General features: G+C 38.2%; 1 protein-coding gene across 1 annotated transcript in view; it reads left to right on the top strand.

The window, feature by feature from the left end:
* MDGA2 (MAM domain containing glycosylphosphatidylinositol anchor 2) overlaps positions 1-13331 on the top strand; it is an 803556-nt gene that overhangs the window by 771 nt on the left and 789454 nt on the right. The gene's annotated exons all lie outside the window — the stretch shown is intronic.

Genomic DNA, 13331 nt, shown 5'->3' with positions numbered 1-13331 from the left:
GGTCGTGGGGAGAGTTGAATGCCTGCTTGACTTGACTTTCCAGCTCAGGAAGTGGGTTGACAGTCGAGTTGCGTTCTGCACCAACCGTTGCCATAAGCACTGACTTGGGGAGGGGAAAATAGCAGGCAAGATTCTCGGTGCCAGACACAATTAAGGGACATGTTTATGTGAATGGATGAGCAAATGCATGAATGAACGGACGGCCAAGTCTGCGCGTCTCGGCTCCGGGGCAGGACACTAGCTCACTGCAACAGGAACATAATCTCAGTTCTCCGGAAAACGCAGGGCTGGGAGGGTTAGGACGGAGAGAAGGGTGAATGTGTTAATTCGGATGTTTTTAAGTCCTCAAGAGCCAATCCAGGTTCCTTCGCCTGTCAGCAGTTGGCACCCTTGGTTTTCGGGACTGAAAGATACACACACACACACACACACACACACCCTCTGGCTCAAATGTGAGTCTTCTCCTGGGTTAAGCAGGCGGTGCTACAAAGGAAAAATAACTTTTGTACTCTCGAGGTATGGTAGGAAGGTTAAGAGAACAGCCCTTGAGGGGACAGCAGGCCGAGACTCACCCACAGCTCCCAGGCTAGGGCCGACATCCAGAGAAACTGTGTGCTGGAAATTTGGCAGCCCGCCTTTGGTCTCCTTCGGGGTTGGGACCCCAGCGCTGCAGTGCTAGGCACCGGCTGCCCCGGGTAAAGGACATGAGTGTTCGTGGAAGCGCAGACCCTAGAAGTGACTTGGGAGTGGGCACGGATGCAGGGGGACCTTGAGTCCTCAAACTCTCTGGGAATGTGGAGTGCGCAGTGGGCAGGTGTTTGGGAACCGAGGCGGGAGGTCCGCCTTTACTCTCTCCGCGGTGTCTTGTGCAGGGCTGAGCGGTGCTGGGGAGTGGTGGGGAGAGGGTCAGGAGCGGCGAGCACTGGGCTCTGCTTCGCCTCATCGGCCACTCCCCTTGCCTGTCTTCCTACTTCCCTCCTTGGCTCTGGCCAAGAGATCTTCACTTTCTCCCACCTCTAAACATCTTAATTTCCCCTCTCTCCTCACTCCCTCTTTCCCAAATGAAAGAGAGCTTTCTTGGTGATGGTGGTGGTGCTGGTGCCGCTACTGCTGGTGTGTGTAGGAGAGATGCTGAGGTCTTGAACCTCTTGGCTTAAACCGCTTGGCTGATGGCAGGAGGTGAGGCCTTGAGCAGAGCAGGAATTCATTTAGTGCTCTTTTGACTTCTGCTGGACTCTGGTGTCCCGCAGCTGAGAGTGGCTGGGATTCTAAGGATGGAGGAATGCTGCAGATAAGATGGAACCTTCTCGTGTGAGTCTGAACTCTGCTTGTCCAAGTCTTTATTTCTCTCCCATTGGTTCAGATTAGCTCAAATAAAAAGAGTTTTTGTTTTTGTTTTGTTTTTTAAATGTGTGTGTGTAGGAGATAATGAGAAGTGAGAAAAATCGGGGTGGGGGGTAGGGGATGTTCAGGAACTGTCTGGATTAGAAAGGGTTCCATCATTTTTCTGTCACTGTTTGTCATTCAGATTGTTTGTCCTGGCAAGTCTCATGCTGGGCGGTGGGAAAGTGTAAGATTTAGGAGTGGAGACAAGTAGAGAACAATTGCATCAAAACAGTCCTGGGCCTTGCTGCTTAACAATAAGGGGGAAGGCATTTCTGCTGCTGAGCTGACCGTCGTGAAGGTGGTGGTCTTTTTTTTTTTCTTTTACTATTGATGTGGTTATTAGTCACTTAGCTAGGAGTAGAATTGGCTTTGTTTGAAAATTAGTCAGCATCTCTAGTCGTTATAAATGTCATAGCTATCAGGTGAGTGAAAAAATATATTTATATATTACTTTTCAAATATGTCTTACAAATCACAGAAGTTAGATTCTCAAAGTGGGAATCCGCACCCTTCAGTATGAGCATCACCTGGGAACTTGTTAGGAATGCAAATTCTCTGACCCCTCCCAGGATTTCTAAATCAGAAATTCAGAGTCTGGGATCCACATTCTGTGTTTTTCACCTCAGGTGATGATTAGGATGCATGCTAAAGTCTGAGAACCACTGATAAAACTTCCCATTTCATTGCTTTGACTTTGTAAACCATGACCTTTCTTAATCTGAAGTAGTTTTATTGTGTGTGTGTGTGTGTGGAAGCATTTATGGGGAGAAGATTTTATTTTTATTTAGCTATAAAATATTGATTAACTGTAAGAAGGACGTAGACATAAGAGTTAGTGTAAGATTATAGAGTGTGTTTTGAACACTTTACATGAGGAGTCTGGAAGATGATTAATTTAAAAAAAGCAGTGCAATTATAAACAGAGACTTCAAAGACCTAGATAGGAACTTTGCTAGCATAAGTCTATATCCCTGTCACCCTTTATTTGCCTGTGTTTGCCAGATGTAAAACCATTCGTGCTACACACAAAGTATTATTTCTTAATATTGTTTTCTAGTAGCTAAGTTCAAGAGAAAATAACATTATTTTATCGGTAATTCAGGCAAAATCACTTCACTGTAGCCTAAAACTAATTACATGATTTAGAAATATATCATTGTAACCTTTCTTCCTTGATATAGCTAGTCAGCCCTTCATTCTTCTACTGCTAGCCTGGAAAATTCTGAGCATGAAATTCAGATGTTTTTAAGTAATCGAGACTATTTGTTTTAATATATAGATTATATTGTCTTGAGTTACTGTAGTCTTCTTCCTATTGTGTTTGGTACCGTGTATCAGCTTGGTACCGTGTGCACTACTTAAGTATAAAAGTTTCTGCTATAGACCTAGGGACTTACTGTCATTTATCTGGGAATACTGCTTAGCAGACTTACTGCACAGTAGCTGAGATTTGTGTATATGTGGCATTTGGGTAAGGGAGATTATCTTTTGATTTATATCTGCCTGTCTCCGCTCCACCAATGATTCTGATGTCATTAAAAAACACTTTTTAAAAATGGCATTTTTCCCTGTAGATATCTATATTTCTGTAGTTTTTATTTTTTAATTTTTTTAATAATTTTTTTTTTGGCCATGCCATGAGGCTTGTGGGATCTTAGTTCCCCAACCAGGGATTGAACCCGGGGCCATGTCAGTGAAAGCGTGGAGTCCTAACCACTGGACCACCAAGGAATTCCCTGTGTAGTTTTTAAAATCAATTTTCTTAAGTTTTTATATTCTCCCATTTTGAATTAAAAAAAATTTTTGGTATTCAAGCTTTTTCCTCAAAATAATCTTGGAAGTTTAAAGTTTTATTTTAATTTTCTTTTTACTATATTATACGTCACTGAAAACCAAGAAGTCATTAAAGAACAGCGAACTGGTATCCATTTTTGGCATTGTTAATTTTGTTGCACTAAACCCATTGCATTACGTTTAGGATAACTGATTAAACATAGCATCAAGGGTCACAATGTAAACCCCAGCTAGGTGTATATGACTGCAATACTTAGAGCTGAGTGATCCAAAGTATTTTCCTAGTTTTGAAAGTTTTCTTTGTAAGTTATTCTGTGGATGTTTAACTGTGTTTTTTAGAGAACCTGTTGATAATTACGTAATTTTGAGAATCATATCTCCTGTAAACTTCACAGTTGTCTTGCTTAAAAAGGAAAAAACTGCTCCATTGACACACACTGTATTTTTACTTCTGACCTATTATACCCTTAATTTCCAAGGAGGCTAATAAAAGATTATAACTGCATTAGCACAGGACAAATCCCCACTGCAATTGAAAAACAAAATAAAAGTCTATGTCTAAATAGATTGTAATGGGAGCCAAATCTACCAATGACTTGGTGTCCTAAAATAATTAATGTACTGCCCATAAATAGCTTGCAGGATGTGCTAGAAGCAATAAATAGAATAAGTTTATCAACACATCTGTATGACAAATTAGCAAGCTGTATTCTCTCAATTCAGGTAATATCAATTAGTCTCATAAATTTTAAGAATGACACCCCAGGCAGTAGATGACAGAAAAGACTTGGTGGAACCAGGGGATAAGGTAGACAGGAAGGATCTGGAAGATCTTTCAGACTGTCAGTGGGTTGAATCTAAATGTACAGATTGACCCAAAGGGATAAGAGTGCTCTGGGAGGTCAGTTGACCATTACATCCAGTCCCAGGATGTTTCCATCCTCACAGCAAAATTATCCCAAGGTGCATTGAATTGTGATTTTTGTCCTGTTTGAGTTTGGAGAAACCCTGTGATCAGATTCTGCTTTTGACTGAACACATATTTAGGGTGTCAGCCTGTGGGAGATGACTTTAATGAGTGTTGCTAAAAAAAGGTAAATCTGAAGCTCTGTCATATGCAATTAGCTTTAACCTTCTCTCTTCCCACTCCTTACCCCACTGTCCCTATGTGCACACAAGAACACGCACACACGCGCGCGTACCCTGGATCATCACCACTTTGGTCACCATCACAGGAAAAGTGGGCTGTCCTTTGTATCTTGAGATTATTTTTGCACATTCAAGGTTGTCCTTACTGGCTGTGTTACTGAGAATTTGCATGACAAATGAGCAGATTATTTTATACAGTGTTACTTGCTCATGTCCTGTTTGTCCCTGGGAAGTCCCTAAGTGGGCTATTAAGTACTTTAGATTGAGCAGGTTGAACATTAAGCCCAAGGAATCATTTTCTAGAGAACAAATCAGTGAGGGTGAATAGATGTCATAAAAGAAATTCAAGAAAGGCATTTTTCACGATCTTCATTATCTTGGCTTAATTTTATTGTCTCTGATACCAGCTCTTCTTACTGATATTGTAAAATTATTTTAGTGTTTGTTTTGTAAGGCAAACCACCTTAAACCTATTTTGAGAAACAGGTTTTCCGGAAAAAATGTGCTCTGTATTCTTTTAAAATGTACTGTTGTAATGTGATTGGGGTAGGGCTCATGGGATGCAACTAATAGCATGAGCCTGTGGGTTCAGTTTGTCTTAACACAGTGTTAGGAACCGTGATCTTGGGTTGCTTTCCACCTATTGAGATAATTCATCACTCATGTTCTCTGGCCTGGTCCTCATGCTTTGGGAAGAGTCTTGGAAGAGTTGGGCCCAAGACTCGAAACCCACAAAGTCAAAGGCAAAGAGTCAGTTATACCCGCCTAGTCCTGGAACTGAGCTCTTGGCAGCTGCAGTGAACTAAAGGAATGTGCTATCAGCTCCCAGTTGAACTGGGGGAAGATCTTACTTTCCCTTTTGGCTATTTTGGAAGGACAGGCAAAGTATTATATTGAATTCATTTCAAGTATGAACAGGGTGAACGTTTTTAGCTTCACTGTAATTGCCATTAACTGAATAGTCCCTCAAAATGAAATTTCATTTCTTTGCTTCAGTGACTGTCAATGTAAAAATATTACTTAGAGCAGAATGAATAAATGATTTCATTTATAGGCCACTGTATCCTATTTTTATTTTCAAATCCAATTAATAAACTTTTGGCCCTGTAAAATCATAAAGTCAGAAGAGACTTTACGATGGCATTAAATCATCTCACTAATTTATGACACAATGGCTTTATATTATGCTACTCTGATGGTGGTCCTATCCTATTCGTGAGATTTCTTTCACAACTCTTTTTTCCACAATCCAGACTTATTCACTGGATGGATATTTTTTTGTCACCTTGCTAAAATCCCTCATCTCCATTATTGAATCATGCACTTAGTTATTTCCCATTTTATACCAGTACAATTCCATTTTTTTCTTAACTTATATGACCTTGAACTGATCCCAATTAAGCTCTCTTATATTGGTTTCTTACTACTTTTCCAAGATACTAATGCCAAGATACTATTTCCAAGATACTATTTCTGTCTTGTGTTTTAAAACACTTATTTCCTTTCCTGTTGATATAATTGATTGAATTCAGTAAGAAAGATGATTTCCATTTCATAATCTAAATCATACTTTCCCCAGGAGTTCACAGTCATAGAAAAGGATTTCAAATGTTAGGAACATTGTTTTTGGCTATTACACATTTACTATAAATTTACCAATTAAAGGCATATTATGGTAGGAGCAAAGGTATTAGGAATTATGACGTAACTTTTCTTTCTGTCTTTTAGTATGCTACCTCTATAACTTTACATAAAAATAGGAGACATCAGTTTCTTGCTATTCCCCATCAAAACTATACCAAGGACTATTGTGTGGTTGGCAGGTGGGGTCAAATATGTGACATGTTACCATATCCCCAAGCAGCATATTTCTTGTCCTGTTTTGTTGGAATAAGAATGGGAGGGATAAAAATAATGGAGTGATTCTGTAGAAAGGGAAACATATATGTCTGAAAGAGGAAGGGTTGGTTCATAGCTAGACCTCCCACAGTCTTAAAGGACAGCACAAGGGGCAGTGAAATCTCAATGAGGTGAGTAGGAAATCAAATGCTGGCCTGGAAAGGCCATTCGAAGAATATATCTGTCCTTTAAGTAATAGCAAAACAGCAAACTATTTTATTTCTGAAATAAATAGAACTTTGTTCGTGTGTGTCAAACGGAGGAAGAAAAAACAATGTCTGCCATTTGACTGAATGACAACTTCAGGGAGATTTTTCTGTTCTCCTGAAAGGGAAAGATAGAAAGACGAGGAATTCTTAAACAGAGCCTATGGTCCCAGTGGACCAGATTATCCTACCTGCCAATTGATTGTACTTAAGGAGAGATAGGCACAGGTTAAACATTGAGGCATTCTCTCTGTTATTTCTGAGTGGAGCTATGAATTTGGTCCAGGCCTTGCCTTGGGTCCACTTCCTACTGAAGAGGGGGAGGCTCCCACGAGTCTCCTGAGAAGGATATAAAACTCTGAGGAAGATATGCAACTTTTCAGAAATTTTCAGTAGGAATTGTACACAAATTCTGGTCAGATGGTGGGTAAGTTCTGGTAACTTCAGTCAGCAAATTAAGGTTATAACTTCTATGGATTAAACATGTAACTAAGTAGTAAGAGCTGTGAACTCAAAAAGAGTTTACTAGTTAATTAAGAAGATAAAGCCAAATGGAAAAACAAACAAAATAAGGCTATGAGAAATATACAAATATTTGTGCAAGACGAGAGAGCATTGATAGCTGCCATGGTTGGAGGAAACTTGAAAAAGCTGGTACGTCATGGTTTGAGACTTGAAAGTAGTTTGATGTAATATAGATAAAGAGGGAGGATAGGCCAGTGCTAAAGCACAGATCCCAGCTGCAGGAATAATAGGGCAGAAAGGAAAATAACCCTGCAGTACGTGTCTAGTATTAAACCTAAGCAATTTCTCCAAAGTTTGTCCCAACTAGAAAGATGTATCCATCATTAACCTATGGTAACTCCCTCTCCCCCAAAGTCTGTAAGTCTGTGAAATAAATTTGACTGTGTGATACTCTGGAACTTGCTCAGCTATTTATGTCTACCAAGTTCCTAGGTTTGTGTGTGTGCAATGTGGAGCCACCTGACCTTCTCATCAGGAGTTAAGACAGTTGTCTCTAAAGTTCCTGTAGGATACTGAGCCCTCCCCAATTCTACGCAAACTTGGGAAGCTTTGAACTTACATAGCAGCGCCTTTTGGAGTTAAGGTCAAAGACTTTTCAAAGGCTATTTAAGAGTTCCTGCTACTTAGAAGCAGTGGACTGTGGGTCTACAATCATGTTGTTCTTTACAAATGTACAGCCACTGAGATGAATGCGTTACCTTTATGAAAAGAGGTATGTGGTTTCATTATTTATTTATTTTTATTCTTGTGCAAGGCAGCAAAAAAAAAATCTTAATCTCTTTATCCCTCAGTTTCCATACGTAATAAACTCTTAGGAAAGTGGGCTGTTATACAGAGAAAATGTAAATAACAGCAAGAATAAAAAAGTCTGGTTGCATTTTTATATCTGGAGTAGAGGGAGACTGCATAGCAAGTGTCCTTTATCTTCTTAAAAAAGTATACTCAGGTGGTCCAACAATTGGACCTCCTAGTAGGAGTGCCATTTGGTTCTCAGAACAGAGTTAAGGGGCTTGGAAGTAACAGGGAGAAAGTAATTTTTTTCTGGAAAAAATAATTCCCATCTGTCAGTCTATCAGAAAATAACTCAAGTGGTATATTTTTAAACAGTATATGTAATATTAATATGTGCATGAAAATGCCATTTGATATTGCATCTTGTATGCACATGTGGTTGATATTGCTCTTCAGGCTAGTCTCCTCTCAATCCATATAACCCTGGAGTTTTTCCTTTTGCTCCTTAATGGTGGGGGTGGGGAGCTGGTATCCCCACTCATTTAAGAGCTCTAGAGACAATTAGTGTCACCTAAACCTTATGACCATGAGTATATTTATATATGTGTGTGTTCAAATATATGTATAAATCTTGCTTTTGTATCAAGGAGCGAGAATAGTCTCAATGTCCTGCCATTTCGAGACTAATCTAAAAATGATACAAATAGGGATATATTTGTAAGAGACTACAAGTCATTGATAATTTAAAAAAAAACCAGAGAAAAATGAGAATAAATCATTAAGTGGGGCTATCACAGGTTTATTGTGTATTTGGTCCCAAAGTGACCAAAATGACTGTTTCCCACCTAGTCGCCTAATTATTTAAAAAAATCTATAGAATTAACTGAAAAGGCTGGGACCTTATTCACCATTACACTGTAACAGCTACATACATAGGAAAGCATTTTTATGTATAATGGATTTCAATTATCCTTGGTAAACACTTATTTTCTATTTTTTGAGGGTGAAAGGTAATTCACCTCAATAATACCCATTCATATAACTAACTACATGGAAGAAATTCATTAGGCTAGTTTTCTGAGTGTCAGAATATTAGCTAGTTATTGTTTGGGAATATTGGTCAGATACTTCTGTAACCAAACCAAAAGGTCATCTTTACTTGAGACTTTAAACAGGCAACAAAATTATTAGTTGAGAATAATTTTCCCCACTACGAGGGATGAAAAATATTGGCTTTGCTAAGCATGTCACCTTAAGCATATACACACAGTAGACTCTGTGACATGCACAGATTTAACTGATGTGTAGTTTTTGAGTTGTCAGTCTTATCCTGGTAGTATTTCAGAATTAGTGAAGTTATTATCAAGAAGTTGTATAGTTATTGTTTTTATCCTGGTTCTGAACTTGTTCATTCTTTTTCATGGCTTATTCTACACCCTTATTGTGATTCTCCCCTCATTCTTTTATTTACTTACGTTTTTCATTTGGTTCATTTTTCAAACTGGACTATATTACCTGTACCCTTTCTTTGTACAGAGCTGCTGTATTAATATTAAAGTTTTCAGTCTAAGTTCACAATTAATCAAACCTCAATCTTGGGCTAATTTTGTTCTTAATTTGTCATGTGTAGCTTCATCTAAGTGTAATTGCCTAAGGAGGTGCAGCTCTCTTCTATTCTGACCCTGTAATACTGCTAAGATTGGGGTTTAGAAACTTTCCGCTCTTTACCTAAGACAAGAATAATTCTCAGTGGGCCACAGCCTTTTTACTCAGAGGCTACTTATCCTCTGATGATTTTCTGTATCTCACTAACAAACATTCCTCTAGTTGCAGCAGCTGGGGTTAAAAGTGGCCTTCTTCCTGCTTCCTGTGATTTTATAATTTACTGTTGAACTCTATTATCATTATATGATTTTAGTTGATATTTCAAAAAGCATTTACGTTTTAACTTTTCTGTCATCATTGAAAACTCACTCGTTAATGCCTTAATTCTCTAAGCTTACTGACGCAAAGAAGTACTTTGAAACCTTTTAAGTTTAATCACCTCTCCAGTTTCAGAGAAGGTGTAAAGAAGATATCTATCTTTCTACACATAAACTACACATATATATTTGTATATATAGTATATATTCTAAAATATATATTCATATATATTAACTGTCTGAGTGTGTGGGTATGTGGGTGTATCTGTGTATTCATGGAGTGGGTCTCATGGCTGAACTTTAGACGAGGAATTGGATGGCTTTCTTGCTTCCCTTGCAAAGCTGACTCTGATTCAGTGTTGACAGCAGGGCATGCAATCTCTCATCTAACATTCATTTTGTTCTTAGATATCTTTTGTGATAATTCATGTTTGTATTGTTCACCAATTTCCAACATTACCTTCAGAAACTCACATTACTTTTTTCCTTCTATATCTTTGCAATTGACAGAAATGTTTCTTAGCTGCATAAGTGCAATACATGTGAAGTTTATTTTACCTGAACTATAGTGATGTATACACTTGAAGCCTAGTGTCACTTGCATACTCAAAAGACCATCCCTCCTGCTCTATTAGCCAGGTCTTTATACTGGTCTTTTCTCTTTTTTAAGTGGGAATTTAGAGCGTAAGGCATATCTGTCTTCAAGTATGGATTCTAAAATATATCTGTAAACCAAATTCAATTAACTTGCGTTATCTGCTCTCTTTTTCCATCTGTCATTGAAAAATAAACATAGGATATCGTAGTTTTTTCATAGAATAATTGCCGTTTTTCAAGTGCCTCCTATATGTCACACCTTCTACTAGGAGTTTTTTATACGTTATGTCATACTCTAATCTTTGAATGAAGTAGATGAGAAATCTGAAATTCGTACAGTTTAAATAACTACTATATAGTTACCGGTGGCTGAATTTGAAATCACATATGAAGTGTATATGAAAATAAATATTTGTATATATTCTTATATGTATTATTAAATTATATTCATATATGTGTGTTTATACCCAGTATGATGAAGCCATGCAAGTTACCTGGATCATCTTGTGCCATGTATGTGACGTCTCAGTCTATATTTGAAATGCAGATTAGGTGATAAATTCTAGCTTTTTGCCTGAGAAATAGAAATAGGTAGCTAATGTCAGCACTTTGTATCATAATTTTCTTACTTGGAAAAAGAAGATATGCTTTATAATTTTCGTTGTTTTTTTTTTTCTTTTTAGAAGCAAAATGCCCATACTGAGGACTCTCTCTGATATAATTTTATTTTTGGACTAGTAGGATATTTTAAGCATATTCATAATTAGTGACCTGTAAAAATGAAGACATGGCTCTACTAGATATTCTGCAGAAGCAGTTATATTCCTCCATGTAAAATAGGAAGCATGTGCTCATAAAAAAAATAAACTGTCAACTGTACTACTTTATTTTCCCCCAGGCTGATTAACAATCACTGGTCTTGGTAAGATTGATAGTTAAGTGTGATATGTGGCCTGATTTTTGCCTTGAGTTCCCTCTGGGTATTGCTTGGGCACTTTTTGCAGAGTTAATTTAGGAGACTGTATCAGCGTATCAGTGGGTTTCTATTCTTGAAAATCTTGTTGTGCTCAAGAGGAGAGTTGATTGCAAGCTCTGCCCCTTCTCTTAGCTGCCAGGGAGTTCCTCAAACCTCAAAGCTTACAAATTAGTGCAGTTTAGTGATTTGTTTTAGGCTTTTAGCTACAGCATTTGCGGCTATAAAAGTAATGTTTTTCCTATGCTTTTTGAATGTAGTTATTGTGTGATGTAGTATAACCCTGTACCATTCTGGCTATTGTGTGATTGATACAGAAACGGCTTCGATAGGAAACCATTTCAAGCGAGAACAGGAAAGGTATTATATTCAGCTGTAATGCCATGCATTTCTAAACAGCTGATGTTTTCTTTAACTGATAACCACCCCCCAAATTTTCAGAGGCAGTTGAGCCTTTAGAACTTTAACTCTTAATTCAGTCTGGCTACAAGAGCAGTGCCCTGAAATTCACTATACATTCACAATGTGGAATTCATTAATTCTTAGTATAACTGGGTGCTGTGATTGTTGTGTTTTAAAGTCAGACCTCTTTAAGAATATGGAGAAACATCGATTTTGTGAATTTTTCTCTAAAGAGTGCTTCTTCATATTCAAGCCAGATAGTTGAAACTAGTGGTCTATGACTTTCTGCACACTGAAAATTGTGATAATGTTGTTAAATGGAGTGGGCCATCATGTATTTTGCAATCTAAGAATCTCAAATTAAATTGCAAGCCTTTGTAAAGGAATAGAGTAAGAGATGAGTCAAATCAAAGTTCAAAAGACTTTAATCATAGATTGTATGTTTTTCCTACCTCACATATTTAATGATATAGCTGGGAGTACTTACAAAAAATAGTGCACCCTGTTTTTATGTCTTTCTTTACTCCTAATTTTTGTATTTTATGATACTTTGGATGCAATGATCTATTTTGGATGAAGGTGGATAGTGTCTTAATGATTAGGTATAAAATTAGATACCTAAGATGCATCTGTATGTTATGGTTTATCATTTAATTGGATATTATAAATATTAACAATTAATATTAATTCAATTAAATGTCTAAAAAAAGCTGGAATAGAGATTCTTATGAACTTGAAAATGCTATTTAAATATCTTTAGTTGTGACAAAAGGTAAAGTCTAGATATTTTTAAAGATTATTTTAAAATTGTTCTAAGAAACTTTTCTGGTGGCTTAACTATTGACAGCTTCTCATTCATTGTACATAGCTGTCATCCTCCCAACAATCATTATGACATTGCAGAGGTTTTCTCATTATTAATGAAAAACTCAGCATTTCTACAAATGGGAAGTGTTTGGTAAAGCAAGTAAATGAAAAACAGTAAAGCAAACTTCCAGTATACTATTGTGTGCTGTTCTGGGGGGATTGGATTTGAAGTTGCATGTGGAGGAACAGGTGAGTTAGTCTGGTCAGAGTATTGGCCCCCAAATAGGCAGAATCAGCTGGAATCAATTTATTGCTATTACAGGAAAGTTGGGCCCAGGTCATGGGAATTAGTAGGATGGATCAAGGCAGGATGAGGTGTCTGCTTGTCAGAGACTGAGAGGCAGATTAACATGCAGGTGGTTTTGGAGGGAGTGCTCTTGGAAGAGAGGGAGGGAGCCGGAATTCAGCAGGGAGAGAAGTTGAGCTGCGATTCAGTTACAGCAGAGTCCTAAGCTGAGCAAATGGGGTACTGTGAAGTTGGGGTAGACCTTCAGAGATGTCCCAGATAAAGATCCTTTTCATCCCCTTTTCCACCAGTCACTGGGTGTGGGCTGCCCCTGGGGAGGGGGCAACATATCTCAGCTTCTCTTGGGTTGAAGACAAATCCTGGGAGAAACTCAACTGTGAGCAATCAGAAGGTAACACTCTTGGGCGTTGGGGGAATGAATGCCTTCATGCAGAAGGGGTTCTGGACAGTGCATCACATCTTCTAGACATCACCCCTGTGGTGTTCATATTGGCTTGCTTATGAAAGTTTATCCCTTCTGGGAACTGGTCCTCTGAGAGCAGGCCTCTTGACTTAGGGATACAAACAAGAAGAAAGTCTGTGGGATAAACTTCAGCCCCTGCTGCTGCTCCTGAACTCTGATACTCATCATC

Source organism: Neophocaena asiaeorientalis, unplaced genomic scaffold (assembly GCF_003031525.2).
Source record: "Neophocaena asiaeorientalis asiaeorientalis breed wild unplaced genomic scaffold, Neophocaena_asiaeorientalis_V1.1 scaffold464, whole genome shotgun sequence".
Taxonomy (NCBI): Eukaryota; Metazoa; Chordata; class Mammalia; order Artiodactyla; family Phocoenidae; genus Neophocaena; species Neophocaena asiaeorientalis.
Note: the sequence above shows the minus strand (reverse complement) of the source record. Positions and strands in the feature narration are given on the sequence as shown.